Here is an 18,211-nt window from a genome sequence, read left to right on the forward strand (position 1 = left end):
CCCCCACCTGTGCCCTGCCATGACCCAGACGGGGGTGTGCCACATTCCTGCCCTCTCGGTCGCCCCCGTGCAGGTGTCTGGCCTGTGAGAAAAACCCTGACAGCTGAGGCGGCCACACCTGTAAGTAATCACACAAAGGGGGTCCCCGGGGGGACAAGTAGGGGATGATGTAGGGAAAAGGGTCGACCGTTCCTAACAGATTGCAAAACAACCGCCATCCACACCACAAAAAAAAAAAAAACAGAATCTGGTCACCACCTGGGGCCCGGGAGAGGAAAACAAAAAAAACCCAACTTATAGATTGTAAGCTCCGCAGCCCCGAGTGATGTTCGGAGTTAAAGGGTTAAAAAAAACATGGCTGCTTTATTTTAGAAACAGCGCCACCCTGGTGCACAGGTTGGGTCTGGTATTGCAGATCCGCTCCATTGAGCTGCAATACCACATACAACCTGTGCGCCAGGGTGGCGCTGTTTCTAAAATAAAGCCGCCATATTTTTTTTTTTTAATCCCTTTAAGAGCATGAATATTTACCATCCAGAATAAGTGACCAATCGGCACGCCGGCCATATGTGAGGTCACCCAGGGTGTCCTGAGTATCATTTAAAGGGCATTTCCCTCTAAAGTACATATTTATCTCAACATATTCTTAAAGGGAACCTGTCACCTCTGTATCATTGTATTTCCCTTTAAATAATTCTTAAGAATTCTATTTTGTTCCAAGTGTTCCAATCAGGGCCGTGTCCCAACACAGACTGTCCAATCAGGGCTCACAGTGAGGTTGTGTAGACACGCCCCCACATTAATTTCCCTCTGAGCTATAACCCCGATGACGGCCTACTACATTTCCGACATAGATCGGCCCAATCGATGGCATACCGCCCCACAACCAGCGGCTGCAAACTGTTTTACACAGCAGATACCCACCAGTAACCGCTGCAAATGGAGCTAGCTCTGATTGCTGCTGTTAACCGTTTAGATGCTGTGTTGATAGCATCTAAGCGGTTAGATGTGAATTAAGAACCTCGGCAGCCGGGGGGCTAATTTGGACTTTGGGATTTCAATGTGAGCCTAGCAGAGGCGAAAGCGATAGGGACCCCCTACTCTTGCGTCCACCCCTTCCCCCACTTGAAGCTTATAGGCTCCAATGAAAAATCTCTAATAGGGTTCCAACTATCAGCTTTCATGTATGGACTAAAGGCTCTATAACACTGGCACCCGCTCTAGTTACGCCGTGCCTGACCCAAACCCCAATATACTGAAAATGATCGCTGCTTTTTAACCGCTTAGATGCCGCAGTGATGGCATCTAAACGGTTAGATGGGACCTCAACCTGATTGTGGCAACTGAGAGTACCTCTAGTTATGCCCCTGCATGCCCCAGACCCCAATATACCGGGAACTTGCATGCTCCAGACCCCAATATACCGGGAACTCGCATGCCCCAGACCCCAATATACTGGGAACTCGCATGCCCCAGACCCCAATATACCGGGAACTCGCATGCTCCAGACCCCAATATACCGGGAACTCGCATGCCCCAGACTCCAATATACTGGGAACTCGCATGCCTCAGACCCCAATATACTGGGAACTCGCATGCCCCAGACCCCAATATACCGGGAACTCGCATGCCTCAGACCCCAATATACTGGGAACTCGCATGCCTCAGACCCCAATATACTGGGAACTCGCATGCCCCAGACCCCAATATACCGGGAACTCGCATGCCTCAGACCCCAATATATTGGGAACTCGCATGCCACAGACCCCAATGTACCGGGAACTCGCATGCCCCAGACCCTAATATACCGGGAACTCGCATGCCCCAGACCCCAATGTACCGGGAACTCGCATGCCCCAGACCCTAATATACCGGGAACTCGCATGCCCCAGACCCCAATATACCGGAAACTCGCATGCCTCAGACCCCAATGTACCGGGAACTCGCATGCCCCAGACCCTAATATACCGGGAACTCGCATGCCCCAGACCCCAATATACCGGGAACTCGCATGCCTCAGACCCCAATATATTGGGAACTCGCATGCCCCAGACCCCAATGTACCGGGAACTTGCATGCCCCAGACCCCAATATATTGGTAACTCGCATGCCCCAGACCCCAATGTATCGGGAACTCGCATGCCCCAGACCCCAATATACCAGGAACTCGCATGCCCCAGACCCCAATATACCGGGAACTCACTTGCCCCAGACCTCAATGTACCGGGAACTTGCATGCCCCAGACCCTAATATACCGGGAACTCGCATGCACCAGACCCCAATGTACCGGGAACTCGCATGCCCCAGACCCCAATATACCAGGAACTCGCATGCCTTAGACCCTAATATACCGGGAACTTGCATGCTCCAGACCCCAATATACCGGGAACTTGCATGCTCCAGACCCCAATATACCGGGAACTCACATGCCCCAGACCCCAATATACCGGGAACTTGCATGCTCCAGACCCCAATATACCGGGAACTCGCATGCCCCAGAACCCAATATACTGGGAACTCGCATGCCCCAGACCCCAATATACCAGGAACTCGCATGCTCCAGACCCCAATATACCGGGAACTCGCATGCCCCAGACCCCAATATACTGGGAACTCGCATGCCTCAGACCCCAATATACTGGGAACGCGCATGCCCCAGACCCCAATATACCGGGAACTCGCATGCCTCAGACCCCAATATACTGGGAACTCGCATGCCTCAGACCCCAATATACTGGGAACTCGCATGCCCCAGACCCCAATATACCGGGAACTCGCATGCCTCAGACCCCAATATATTGGGAACTCGCATGCCCCAGACCCTAATATACCGGGAACTCGCATGCCCCAGACCCCAATGTACCGGGAACTCGCATGCCCCAGACCCTAATATACCGGGAACTCGCATGCCCCAGACCCCAATATACCAGGAACTCACTTGCCCCAGACCCCAATATACCGGGAACTCGCATGCCCCAGACCCTAATATACCGGGAACTCGCATGCTCCAGACCCCAATGTACCAGGAACTCGCATGCCCCAGACCCCAATATACCGGGAACTCACTTGCCCTAGACCCCAATGTACTGGGAACTTGCATGCCCCAGACCCTAATATACCGGGAACTCGCATGCCCCAGACCCCAATGTACCGGGAACTCGCATGCCCCAGACCCCAATATACCAGGAACTCGCATGCCCCAGACCCTAATATACCGGGAACTTGCATGCTGCAGACCCCAATATACCGGGAACTCGCATGCTCCAGACCCCAATATACTGGGAACTCGCATGCCCCAGACCCCAATATACCAGGAACTCGCATGCTCCATACCCCAATATACCGGGAACTCGCATGCCCCAGACCCCAATATACTGGGAACTCGCATGCCTCAGACCCCAATATACTGGGAACTCGTATGCCCCAGACCCCAATATACCATCAACTCACATGCCTCAGACCCCAATATACTGGGAACTCGCATGCCTCAGACCCCAATATACTGGGAACTCGCATGCCCCAGACCCCAATATACCGGGAACTCGCATGCCTCAGACCCCAATATATTGGGAACTCGTATGCCCCAGACCCCAATGTACCGGGAACTCGCATGCCCCAGACCCCAATATACCGGGAACTCACTTGCCCCAGACCCCAATGTACCGGGAACTCGCATGCCCCAGACCCTAATATACCGGGAACTCGCATGCCCCAGACCCCAATGTACCGGGAACTCGCATGCCCTAGACCCTAATATACCGGGAACTCGCATGCCCCAGACCCCAATATACCGGGAACTCGCATGCCTCAGACCCCAATATATTGGGAACTCGCATGCCCCAGACCCCAATGTACCGGGAACTCGCATGCTCCAGACCCCAATATACCAGGAACTCGCATGCCCCAGACCCCAATATACCGGGAACTCACTTGCCCCAGACCCCAATGTACCGAGAACTTGCATGCCCCAGACCCTAATATACCGGGAACTCGCATGCCCCAGACCCCAATGTACCGGGAACTCGCATGCCCCAGACCCCAATATACCAGGAACTAGCATGCCCCAAACCCTAATATACCGGGAACTCGCATGCCCCAGACCCCAATATACCGGGAACTCGCATGCCCCAGACCCCAATGTACCGGGAACTCGCATGCCCCAGACCCCAATATACCGGGAACTCACTTTCCCCAGACCCCAATGTACCAGGAACTCGCATGCCCCAGACCCTAATATACCGGGAACTCGCATGCCCCAGATCTCAATGTACCGGGAACTCGCATGCCCCAGACCCCAATATACCAGGAACTCGCATGCCCCAGACCCTAATATACCGGGAACTCGCATGCCCCAGGCCCCAATATACTGGGAAGTCGCATGCCCCAGACCCCAATATACCGGGAACTCGCATGCTCCAGACCCCAATATACCGGGAACTCACATGCCCCAGACCCCAATATACCGGGAACGTGCATGCTCCAGACCCCAATATACCGGGAACTCGCATGCCCCAGACCCCAATATACCAGGAACTCGCATGCCCCAGACCCTAATATACCGGGAACTTGCATGCTCCAGACCCCAACATACTGGGAACTCGCATGCCCCAGACCCCAATATACCGGGAACTCGCATGCCCCAGACCCCAACATACTGGGAACTCGCATGCCCCAGACCCCAATATACCGGGAACTCGCATGCTCCAGACCCCAATATACCGGGAACTCACATGCCCCAGACCCCAATATACCGGGAACTTGCATGCTCCAGACCCCAATATACCGGGAACTTGCATGCCCCAGACCCCAATATACCGGGAACTCGCATGCCCCAGACCCCAATATACTGGGAACTCGCATGCCTCAGACCCCAATATACTGGGAACTCGCATGCCCCAGACCCCAATATACCGGGAACTCGCATGCATCAGACCCCAATATACCGGGAACTCGCATGCCTCAGACCCCAATATACTGGGAACTCGCATGCCCCAGGCCCCAATATACCGGGAACTCGCATGCCCCAGACCCCAATATACCGGGAACTCACTTGCCCCAGACCCCAATGTACCGGGAACTCGCATGCCCCAGACCCTAATATACCGGGAACTCGCATGCCCCAGACCCCAATATACCGGGAACTCGCATGCCTCAGACCCCAATATATTGGGAACTCACTTGCCCCAGACCCCAATATACCAGGAACTCGCATGCCCCAGACCCCAATATACTTGGAACTCACTTGCCCCAGACCCCAATGTACCGGGAACTTGCATGCCCCAGACCCTAATATACCGGGAACTCGCATGCTCCAGACCCCAATGTACCGGGAACTCGCATGCCCCAGACCCCAATATACCAGGTACTCGCATGCCCCAAACCCCAATATACCGTGAACTCACTTGCCCCAGACCCCAATGTACCAGGAACTCGCATGCCCCAGACCCTAATATACCGGGAACTCGCATGCCTCAGACCCTAATATACCGGGAACTCGCATGCCCTAGACCCCAATATACCGGGAACTCGCATGCTCCAGACCCCAATATACCGGGAACTCACATGCCCCAGACCCCAATATACCGGGAACTTGCATGCTCCAGACCCCAATATACCGGGAACTCGCATGCCCCAGACCCCAATATACCGGGAACTCGCATGCCCCAGACCCCAATATACTGGGAACGCGCATGCCTCAGATCCCAATATACTGGGAACTCGCATGCCCCAGACCCCAATATACCGGGAACTCGCATGCCTCAGACCCCAATATACTGGGAACTCGCATGCCTCAGACCCCAATATACTGGGAACTCGCATGCCCCAGACCCCAATATATTGGGAACTCGCATGCCCCAGACCCCAATGTACCGTGAACTCGCATGCCCCAGACCCCAATATACCGGGAACTCACTTGCCCCAGACCCCAATGTACCGGGAACTCGCATGCCCCAGACCCTAATATACCGGGAACTCGCATGCTCCAGACCCCAATGTACCGGGAACTCACATGCCCCAGACCCTAATATACCGGGAACTCGCATGCCCCAGACCCCAATATACCGGGAACTCGCTTGCCCCAGACCCCAATATACCAGGAACTCGCATGCCTCAGACCCTAATATACCGGGAACTCGCATGCCCCAGACCCCAATGTACCGGGAACTCACATGCCTCAGACCCCAATATATTGGGAACTCGCATGCCCCAGACCCCAATATACCAGGAACTTGCATGCCCCAGACCCCAATATACCGGGAACTCATTTGCCCCAGACCCCAATGTACCGGGAACTTGCATGCCCCAGACCCTAATATACCGGGAACTCACATGCTCCAGACCCCAATGTACCGGGAACTCGCATGCCCCAGACCCCAATATACTGGGAACTCGCATGCCCCAGACGCCAATATACCGGGAACTCATTTGCCCCAGACCCCAATGTACCGGGAACTTGCATGCCCCAGACCCTAATATACCGGGAACTCACATGCTCCAGACCCCAATGTACCGGGAACTCGCATGCCCCAGACCCCAATATACCGGGAACTCGCATGCCCCAGACGCCAATATACCGGGAACTCACTTGCCCCAGACCCCAATGTACCAGGAACTCGCATGCCCCAGACCCTAATATACCGGGAACTCACTTGCCCCAGACCCCAATGTACCAGGAACTCGCATGCCCCAAACCCCAATATACCGGGAACTCACATGCCCCAGACCCTAATATACCGGGAACTCGCATGCCTCAGACCCTAATATACCGGGAACTCGCATGCCCCAGACCCCAATGTACCGGGAACTCGCATGCCCCAGACCCCAATATACCAGGAACTCGGATGCCCCAGACCCTAATATACCGGGAACTCACATGCCCCAGACCCCAATGTACTGGGAATTCGCATGCCCCAGACTCCAACATACCGATAACTCACTTGCCCCAGACCCCAATGTACCAGGAACTCGCATGCCCCAGACCCCAATGTACTGGGAACTCGCATGCCTCAGACCCCAATGTACCGGGATCTCGCATGCCCCAGACCCCAATGTACCAGGAACACGCATGCTCCAGACCCCATTGTACCGGGAACTCGCATGCTCCAGACCCCAATGTACCGGGAACTCGCATGCCCCAGACCCCAATATACCGGGAACTCGCATGCCCCAGACCTTAATATACCAGGAACTCGCATGCCCCAGACCCCAATATACCGGGAACTCGCATGACCCAGACCTTAATATACCAGGAACTCGCATGCCCCAGACCCCAATATTCTGGGAACTCGCATGCCCCAGACCCCAATATACCGGGAACTCGCATGCCCCAGACCCCAATATACCAGGAACTCGCATGCCCCAGACCCCAATATACCAGGAACTCGCATGCCCCAGACCCCAGTATACCAGGAACTCGCATGCCCCAGACCCCAATATTCCGGGAACTCGCATGCCCCAACCCCAATATACCGGGAACTCCTCTATGATCGGAGCTTTTTAACCGCATACATGCCGTGGCTATGGTATCTAAGCAGATATATGGGAATTAGGAACCTCAACCTCCGTGTCACAACTCGAGAGTCCTCTAGATACCCCCCAGCGTACCCCAAATCCCAATATACTGCCAATTCCTCCATGGTCGCTGCTTTTTAACCGCTTATATGCAGCGGCAACAGCATCTAAGTGGTTACATGGGAATTAGGAACCTCAACCTCCTTGTCACAACCTGAGAGTACCTCTAGTTACGCCTCTGCCTGCCCCAAACCCCTAAATATCATCAACTCCTCTATGATGGCTGCTTTTTAACTGCTTAGATGCCGCGGCGAAAGCATCTAAGCGGTTACATGGGAATCAAGAAACTTGATGGGTTTGTGGCTACCTGATAGTCCTGTAATTACGCCCCTGCGTACCCCAAACCCCAATATACTGTGAACTCCTCTATGATTGCTGCTTTTTAACTGCTTAAATACTGCAGCGATAGCATCTAAGCGGTTGGATGGGAATTAAGAACCTCAACCTGATTGTGGCAACTGATAGTACCTCTAGTTACGCCCCACCTGCCCTAAACCCCAATATACTGTGAACTCTTCTATGATCACTGTTTTTAACCACTTAGATGCCACAGTGATAGCATCTAAGCGGTTAGATGGGAATTAGGAGCCTTAGATGGTGGCAACCTGAGAGTACCTCTAGTTATGCCCCTGCCTGCTCCTCTATGATTGCTGCTTTTGAACTGCTTTGATGCTGTGGCAATAGCGTCTAAGCGGTTAGATGGGAATTAGGAACTGATAGTTACGCCCCTGCCTGCCCCAAACTCCAATATACCAAGATCTTCTCTATGATCGCTGCTTTATAACCTTTTTAACCGCTTAGATGCTGCGGCGATGGCATCTAAGCAGTTAGATGGGAATTAGGAACCTCACCCTGATTGTGGCAACCTGATAGTACCTCTAGTTGCGCCCCTACCTGCCTCAAACCCCAATATACTGTGAACTCTTCTATGCTTGCTTCTTTTTAACCACTTAGATGCTACGGCAACAGCATCTAAGTGGTTAGATGGCATTTAGGGACCTCAACCTGATTGTCACATCCTGATTGCAGCTTTTTAACTGCTTAGATGCCGCGACGACAGCATCTAAACGGTTAGATGGAAATTAGGAACCTCGGTCTGGTTGTGACAACATGAGAGTACATCTAGTTATGCCCCTGCCTGCCCCAAACCCCAAAATATTGCCAACTTTTCTATGATGGCTACTTTTTAACTGCTTAGATGCCACAACAACAGCATCTAAACGGTTAGATGAGAATTTGGAACCTCCACTTGATTGTGACAACATGAGAGTCCTCTAGTTACACCCCTGCCTGCCCCAAACCCCAAAATATCGCCAATTTTTCTATGATGGCTACATTTTAACTGCTTAGATTCCGCGATGACAGCATCTAAATGATTAGATGAGAATTAGGAACCTCCACCTGATTGTGGCAACCTGATAGTACCTCTAGCTACACCCCTGCCTGCCCCAAACCCCAACTCCTCTATGATCGCTGCTTTTTAACCGCTTAGATGCCACGACGACAGCATCTAAACGGTTAGATGGGAATTAGGAACCTCGATCTGGTTGTGGCAACATGAGAGTACCTCTAGTTACGCTTGGCCTGCCCCAAACCCCAATATACCGCTAACTCCTCTATGATTGCTGCTTTTTAACCGCTTAGATGCCGCGGCGATAGCATCTAAACGGTTGGATGGGAATTAGGAACCTCAACCTGCTTGTCACAACCTGATAGTACCTGTAGTTACACCCCTGTCTGTCCCAAACCCCAATATACCGCCAACTCCTCTATGATCAGACGTAAAGGGAAGAAAAAAGTTTCCCGTACAAAGAGATAACGAGGGCTGAAGCCGAATTTTCTCGTCTCGTTTACAACAGTAATTAGCCCCGAACATGAAAGATTAGATGTGGCCCCGCGTTCGGTGCCGCACAATGCCTCGCAATCAAAGTATCGCAGGCATCTATCACTGGAGGGGCTTATTTCAAAGAATGGCAAGAGCCGGGTCTCACCGGGGGCCTCTTCCAGCGCCCGTCAGATCTATGATTAATGAGACAATGCCACGGAGCGGTCTCCTGGGTGAGATGACATCTTTAATGTAGACGAGTCCCCCCCTCCGCCCCGATTGTCACTTGCATGTCTAAACGAGACGCCGTCGTCTGTACAGTCAGCAATAATTATCCGCAGAATAAAAGCGGGGCGGTAATGTATCCGCCGGTGTCGATGCCAATCCCCCGGCTTGGAGCGCTGCCCGATCTCGTCACTGATCGCCCCCCTTTGTGTGGCAGGCAGGTGAGTCCGGGCCTCCACGCTTGTTATAGACAGCTGCAAAACTGCTGCCGCGATAATTTTCTCCGGATCCGTGCCTGTCACCGGGCATGGCGGCTTATCGTATCCACAGCCTCCGGCGCTTAACTCTTTATCGCCCCTCATCATGCCAGCGGAGCGGCGAGGTGTGATCACCGGTCTCCGGAAATAACTAGACATCATTAACGGATTTATTTCTGAGATGTGGAGGAAAGGAGGGAAGGAAGGGGTTAAAAAAAGATTTTACTAAAAAAAATTGTTGGATATTTCAGATTATCTGCAGCAAATACAGAACGTGCGAACGTCACCTAATAATACAGAGCGAGAAGGGACTATCTATCCCTCTATCTATCTATCCATCCCTCTATCCATCCCTGCCTCTATCCATCCCTGCCTCTATCCATCCCTGCCTCTATCCATCCCTGCCTCTATCCATCCCTCCCTCTATCCATCCATCCCTCTATCCATCCATCCCTCCATCCATCCATCCCTCCATCCATCCATCCCTCCATCCATCCATCCCTCCATCCATCTGTCGCGGGCGGAGGAGGGGACGCCGCGCTCTCCCACTGCTCGGGTCCGGCTGGCACTGCGGCTGCTGCGGCCTGCTGCTGCTCGGTGGCTCGAGCGATGGGCCGGATTCCGGGGACTCGAGCGGCGCTCCTCACCCGTGAGTGAAAGGGGATTGGTTGTTGGGATAGTTTATTGTCCGTGACGCCACCCACGGTTGCGGTGATTAAGTCGACACCACCGCTGCTCTGTCTGGGGAGCCCGGGAGTGATGGTACGGAGCAGCCAGTTGTTGGTTTGCCCCTCCGTGGGTAGGGGTGTTGGTGGTCCCGGGGCCCAGTGATGGGGTTGGTATGGTGGACAGGCGGGTATGGGGCCTGTGGTGGTGCAGGGGCGCAGGGGCAGCGCTGTGCCGCACGGCACGGAGGTACTCACTCAGCCAGTAAACACGACACAGTTCTCGGTAAACAAACGGCTGGTTGGACGGGTCCCTCGGGTTGGACGGGTCCCTCAGACGGTTACGGTGCTGCGGTTCCCTGCAGTTAGCGGTGACGGTCTCTTCCCTGCACCTATGAAAAGTCTCTTTGGTAGCGATGGGTTCCCACCGGTTACCCGCTCCCCGGCTTCAATCTGGGCCGGAGGAGCCCCTCTCTTGCCCGCAGGCGCTGGCCCTGGGAAACTGGTGCCCTGGCGGTGGCGGTGTCTCCCCTTCACGGTCGGGCTGTTGCCTTCAATCGGGACTTGGTTGTTAGGAGACAGAGGTCCCCTTCACTGACGGATTTGGCAAATTATGGCGACTCCTAGCCTTGCCAGGATCCGAAAGGCCCCTGCCCTGGTGCTGACTGTTCTTCGTATACTGCTCCGGTACCGCCAGGTCACCACCCGTCCGCGGTCCTTCCAGCAACCTCCAAACAGTCCCCCTGCAGACTATCACCGCCGTCTGCTGACCTTGCTGTCACAGTCCGCGGCACACACCCGGACCAGCTTCAGGCTTGCTTAACTGTCACTTCAGCTTCTCTCTTTAGCTCCTCTACCACTTCACTTCCTTCTACTTTCACTTCCTAAACTGAACTGCCTGGTTCTCCCGCCTCCAGGGCTGTGAACTCCTCGGTGGGCGGAGCCAACCGCCTTGCCCACCCCCTGGTGTGGACATCAGCCCCTGGAGGAAGGCAACAAGGATTTTGGGTTAGCCTTGGTGTTCCTGCAGGGAATGTGGGGTGCATGTGATGTTGTGACCTGTGACCCCTGGCTTGCCCAGGGCGTCACATTCCCCCTTAGCAAAACGCAGACCGTCCTCGGGCTGCCCGTCCAACACCGGTTTTATTTTCCTTTTGTTTTTTTCTGAAAAATGGGGAAAACGGTAACATATATACAAGTTATGACATCATCCCACATCGGGAGGTTCAGTTCTTAAACGTTGCAATTATTAAAACGGTTAACGGTTACGGTCTCCGCTCTCTCCCACCCAAGTAACCTGGCCCTGATGCTGCCCCTAAAACCCAGGCAGCACCCCTTGACCCCAGTCCAGCACAAGTTACCCGAGCGGGATCTGTCCTTCCCCTCCAGAGGGTAGCCACCGGTTCCTGTGGTGGCTGGGCCCCAGCCTGCTCTGCTGCGGGCCCTCCCTCCAACCTGCCTCTCCGGAGGCGGTAATTGCGGAAACGGTAACGGTAACACAACTTATTTACAAGCCACTAGCGTTTGTGGTTGCCCTGCAAGTTCACGGGCTTGTCCATGAGCAGTTCCTCATGCAAACACTTTTCAAGCGGTCCCCACGGGGACAACGGTGCCGGCAACGGCCGGTTTCCAATCACGGTTAGACAATCAGGTTACTTCTCGGTTTCATCTTCTCTTATCATTATCAGCAGAACTTTCAAACAAACACACCTGTGGTCCCAACGGGGACGGTGCAACGGTGCTCCGCTGCCATTACTCAGATTCTTCTGCTGAGGCGGACCCATCCTCTGCCACCAGCATATCAAACATGCACTGACATGCCTGCGGTGACAGGGGCACCCGGTACCCATTTCCACCGGTACGCGGGGTATGGAAAACCACGGGGTCTCCCACATAGCGGGAACGCTCACTTGCCTCTTCAAACTCAGCAGCAGACCCGGGGCTGGGGCCGGAGTCATCATCTCTTGTTCCTGCGCCAGGCGGGTTACCGCCAGCTGCCGCAGCCTCCTGGCCTCCAGCATCCAGCACATCAGATCCCTCTGTAGCAGCACGGGGCAGCAGGTCAGGCGAGTTTACACTGAGGCGCCCCAGAAGTAACGGCAAGGATGATGCATAGGTCGAGACTAGGCCGGGCCCCTCAGCCGCAGCGGCCGGTCCTGGTAGGACATAGGGACGTGGGTCACTAGTCGGTTCCGCTACATCTGTTCCCCCTCCGTACACCGGGGCAGTTGCAATCAGCATCTCCACCTCGTTGGTCCACTGCTCCATCATCCTGAAGATCTGATCCTGCTGACGTTGGTGGAATTGAATCACCCGGGCTTTCATCCATGCCACGGTCCCGGGCTCGGGGTCTGGCACAATCACTGCCGGGGCTTCTGGCACATTTCCATTACAGGGCCGCGGTTCCAGCGGTTCCCCCGGGAACGATTCGGGAACGTCCTGAGTGTCTGCAGCCGGTTGGTCTGCCGGGGCGGATTGGCAGGGTATCGCTACCAGTTGGGCAGGTAGCGGGCCTAGTGGTGGGGCGGCAGCAGCTAACGCGGGTAGCGGGGCGAGAGGCAGGGTGAGCGGAGGCAGGCCGGGCCCCTCAGCTTCAATGGCCGATCCCTCGGGAATACAGGGGCGTGGGTCTCTTACCCGCTCCTCCAAATCCTCTTCCACCTCGCGTCTCCGCATAGCTGCCACCACGTCCGCCATGTCGGTCTCCCACTCCTCCAGGAGGAGTTGCATGTTTGCCTGCAGACGGTTACTCAGCGGGACGGTCCGGTCCCTCAACCACGTCGCCGTGCCGGGCGCGGGGGCTTCCTCGTTGGGAGTTGGGTTGTACATCTTGGCAATCGTGCCTTCCAGGAACCCAGTATTGCTGCAGAGTCCTGGCGTCTCTGCTTTTATAGCCGCGGCTACATGCGGCCAGCCGCCATTTCGTCCCCTCTAGCCTCTTTTCGGCCCCTTCTCTATCGGGGCGGGGTTTTGGCCTTCGCACCTCTGCTACTCGAGAAGACGCTTGAGCGGGAACTTTTCGCGCCAAAGATGGCGACTTCTGAAATTTTCCGGCCGGATAGCTCCGGCGGTCACAAGGCGCACCTCTACCCAACGGCAGAGCGGTAAGATTCTGTTCGTGACGCCAAGTTGTCGCGGGCGGAGGAGGGGACGCTGCGCTCTCCCACTGCTCGGGTCCGGCAGGCACTGCGGCTGCTGCGGCCTGCTGCTGCTGCTGCTCGGTGGCTCGAGCAATGGGCCGGATCCCGGGGACTCGAGCGGCGCTCCTCGCCCGTGAGTGAAAGGGGATTGGGTTTTGGGATAGTTTATTGTCCGTGACGCCACCCACGGTTGTGGTGATTAAGTCGACACTACCGCTGCTCTGTCTGGGGAGCCCGGGAGTGATGGTACGGAGCAGCCAGTTGTTGGTTTGCCCCTCCTTGGGTAGGGGTGTTGGTGGTCCCGGGGCCCAGTGATGGGGTTGGTATGGTGGACAGGCGGGTATGGGGCCTGTGGTGGTGCAAGGGCGCAGGGGAAACGCTGTGCCGCACGGCACGGAGGTACTCACTCAGCCAGTAAACACGACACAGTTCTCGGTAAACAAACGGCTGGTTGGACGGGTCCCTCAGACGGTTACGGTGCTGCGGTTCCCTGCAGTTAGCGGTGACGGTCTCTTCCCTGCACCTATGAAAAGTCTCTTTGGTAGCGATGGGTTCCCACCGGTTACCCGCTCCCCGGCTTCAATCTGGGCCGGAGGAGCCCCTCTCTTGCCCGCAGGCGCTGGCCCTGGGAAACTGGTGCCCTGGCGGTGGCGGTGTCTCCCCTTCACGGTCGGGCTGTTGCCTTCAATCGGGACTTGGTTGTTAGGAGACAGAGGTCCCCTTCACTGACGGATTTGGCAAATTATGGCGACTCCTAGCCTTGCCGGGATCCGAAAGGCCCCTGCCCTGGTGCTGACTGTTCTTCGTATACTGCTCCGGTACCGCCGGGTCACCACCCGTCCGCGGTCCTTCCAGCAACCTCCAAACAGTCCCCCTGCAGACTATCACCGCCGTCTGCTGACCTTGCTGTCACAGTCCGGGGCACACACCCGGACCAACTTCAGACTTGCTTAACTGTCACTTCAGCTTCTCTCTTTAGCTCCTCTACCACTTCACTTCCTTCTACTTTCACTTCCTAAACTGAACTGCCTGGTTCTCCCGCCTCCAGGGCTGTGAACTCCTCGGTGGGCGGAGCCAATCGCCTGGCCCACCCCCTGGTGTGGACATCAGCCCCTGGAGGAAGGCAACAAGGATTTTGGGTTAGCCTTGGTGTTCCTGCAGGGAATGTGGGGTGCATGTGATGTTGTGACCTGTGACCCCTGGCTTGCCCAGGGCGTCAGACATCCATCCCTCCATCCATCCATCCCTCCATCCATCCATCCCTCCATCCATCCCTCCATCTATCCATCCCTCCATCTATCCATCCCTCCATCTATCTGTAACATCCTGGATGTGGATTCACTGGGCCGTGCACCGGACTCGTCCAGAGCGGCAACCCGGAGCTAACCCCTATACAGGGACTGTCTGGTCACCCCGCCAGAGGGCCTAAATGCACGGTAGCCGGAACACAGGAGGTACGAAGTCCAAGTCCTATAGAAGTCTGCAAGAGTCCAAATGGAGCCGTAGGCAGGACGGATGACTGGAACCGGGTTCAGGTGCCGAGTAGAGACAACAGGCAGGATCCGGATCCAGACGAGATGTGCAGAGTGATATAACCAGGGACCGGTGACAAGATCAAACTGACGGATGATGGCGGAAACCACAGCAGACAGTCACGGGACACTTCCTGGAGAACTCCGCAATCGGGACAATGTCAAGGCGGCAGACAGGCTCTGAGGAAGAGACAGAGTTACTCTTGGAGACAAACTACAAAGGGACCTGAGCACCTAGCTATGGGAACACGTTGAACAGGCACCGCCGACCTGGAAAGGGAAGTCTTATATAATCTGCACCTGTATCAGCCATATCCTGTTTCAGGAGTGTTGGGCCTATAAGACAAGATGAGTGGGCGCGGCCCCGCCCTATACACATGGATGAAGCCTAGGAGCCAGAGTCAAGCACAGGAGGCCGGGGACAGGACGCAGGGGAGCGGGAGCGGCGGCCGCGATCAGTAGGCACGTGGACCGGATCAGTGGGTAAGGAGCGGTGCCGTGATGGTGAGACCAGATCAGTGGGTAAGGAGCGGTGCCGGGACACCGGGAGTGTGACAGTACCCCCTCCCTCACGCCCCCCCTCCCCGCGACCGGGACAAGAAGCCGTGTAGAAGAGGAGCAGCAACGTACCCCCGGGGCACCCAGGACCGGGCTTCAGGGCCGCAACCCACCCAATCGACAAGGAAGGACTGCTTACCCCGTACTCTCTTCATGGCCACTATACCGCTTACTGGATACCCCTTGCCATTGGTAACGAGAAGGGGAGGAGCACTGGCAGCAGAAGAGAGGGAACCAAGGACGACCGGCTCGGGTGTCTTGGTCCGGGCACAGGACGGACAAGCAGAGACAAAGGAGGCGACATCCTGACAAAGAGACGGCCACCAATGGTGCCGACCAATAGCGCTCAGGGTTTTCTTTCGACCGGCGTGTCCGGTTGCTTCCGAGGAATGCCCCCACTGGAGAACCTCGAGTCTGTTGGTCTCTGTGACGAAGGTCTTCCCAGGAGGTATCCGTGCCAGGGTGGAGGTAGCCACCGGGACAACCTTACTGGGACCAACGCTGGACTGCTTCGTCTGTTCTTCTTGTTCCTCCGGCATGAAGGACTCCGGTGTCAGTGACTGAGGAATGGGCCGTACGGGCTGTAGACAGTTGTCGTGGCACAACGGGCCCCAATGAGTGATTGCTTCAGAGCGCCAACTGACAACAGGTTCATGGACTCGTAACCAGGGCAGGCCCAACAGGAGCGCGTGAGCCATTTTCGGGATTACATATAGAGCAATCTTTTCGGTATGCAGAGCGCCAACACGGAGTTCCACGGGTTCGGTTATAAACAACACGGGTTCGAATACGGGTTTTACGTCCACGGAGGCGAGCTTGAGGGGTTTAGCAAGCGGGATGACAGGTACCCGGTATCGGTCCACCGTAGCCTGTTGGATGAAATTACCCGCTGCCCCGAATCAATATGAGCCTCTGCCGTGAACCGGGTCTTCTCTGTCGTCACCTGGACAGTCTGCGTAACCGGGACTAAGGGGGTTCCAGTACCTAGGGTGGCATCACCCACCAACCCTAGGACTTAGGGTTTTCCCAGTCTCTCAGGGCAAGAATGAAGCAGGTGTGTACCGCTTCCACAGTAGAAGCACAGACCCAGGGCGAGCCGCTCTGCTCGGCGTTGCTCAGCTAGTCCCAGACGGTCTATTTGGATAGGTTCGGGAGTAGAATCGCAGGATGGCAGTGGCGGGGGAACAGTAGACCTCTGCGGAGTGGAGGTGTGACGAATTGGTCTCCTCTCCTGGGATACTTCCTTGGATCGTTCCTGAAAACGAAGATCGATCTGGGTTGCTAGAGAGACTAGAGCATCCAAAGTACGAGGAACATTACGACCGGCTAATTCATCCTTGATGCGGCCGGAGAGGCCCTCCCAAAAGGCTGCCGTCAATGACTCGTTGTTCCATCCTAACTCAGAGGCAAGCGTACGGAACTGGATGGTGTACTGACCAACCGTTAGGCTTCCTTGGCGTAGCCGGAGGACCGAGGAGGTGACCGCAGTGGTGCGTCCTTGTTCATCAAAGCTGCTACGGAAGGCCTGAAGGAATTCCAGAATGTCGGTAGTCACTGGGTCCTCATTCAGACATCAGAAAGGCTACCTTTGCTCAATCAGAGGCAAAGAGGTGTGGAAGCAACTCGAAATGTAGCGAGCATTGATTTAGAAAACCTCTACAGGTCTTGGGGTCCCCTGCATAACGAGGCGGAGCAGCTAGGCGGAGTTGCGACGCTGAGGAGGAAACAGATGCAGTCGCTGTTTTTGCGTCGATGAGGACGTGGCTGCGGTCTGTAACATATACAAACGGTGGTCCACAGACGTCAAGAAATTCAGTATGCGGGTTAGGGTCTCACGCTGTTGCACCAGTTCCTGGCGCAGTTCAGCCAGTTCAGACGTTTGTGCACCGGTGGAATCCATGGCCTGATCAATCTGTAACGTCCTGGATGTGGATTCACTGGGCCGTGCACCAGACTTCTCCAGAGAGGCAACCCGGAGCTAACCCCTATACAGGGACTGTCCAGTCACCCCGCCAGAGGGCCTTAATGCACGGTAGCCGGAACACGGGAGGTACGAAGTCCAAGTCCTATAGAAGTCTGCAAGAGTCCAAATGGAGCCGTAGGCAGGACGGATGACTGGAACCGGGTTCAGGTGCCGAGTAGAGACAACAGGCAGGATCCGGATCCAGACGAGATGTGCAGAGCGATATAACCAGGGACCGGTGACAAGATCAAACTGACGGATGATGGCGGAAACCACAGCAGTCACGGGACACTTCCTGGAGAACTCCGCAATCGGGACAATGTCAAGGCGGCAGACAGGCTTTGAGGAAAAGACAGAGTTAGTCTTGGGGACAAAGTACAAAGGGACCTGAGCACCTAGCTATGGGAACATGTTGATCAGGCGCCGCCCACCTGGAAAGGGAAGTCTTATATACCCTGCACCTGTATCAGCCA

Source organism: Anomaloglossus baeobatrachus, chromosome 4 (genome assembly GCF_048569485.1).
Source record: "Anomaloglossus baeobatrachus isolate aAnoBae1 chromosome 4, aAnoBae1.hap1, whole genome shotgun sequence".
Classification (NCBI taxonomy): Eukaryota; Metazoa; Chordata; class Amphibia; order Anura; family Aromobatidae; genus Anomaloglossus; species Anomaloglossus baeobatrachus.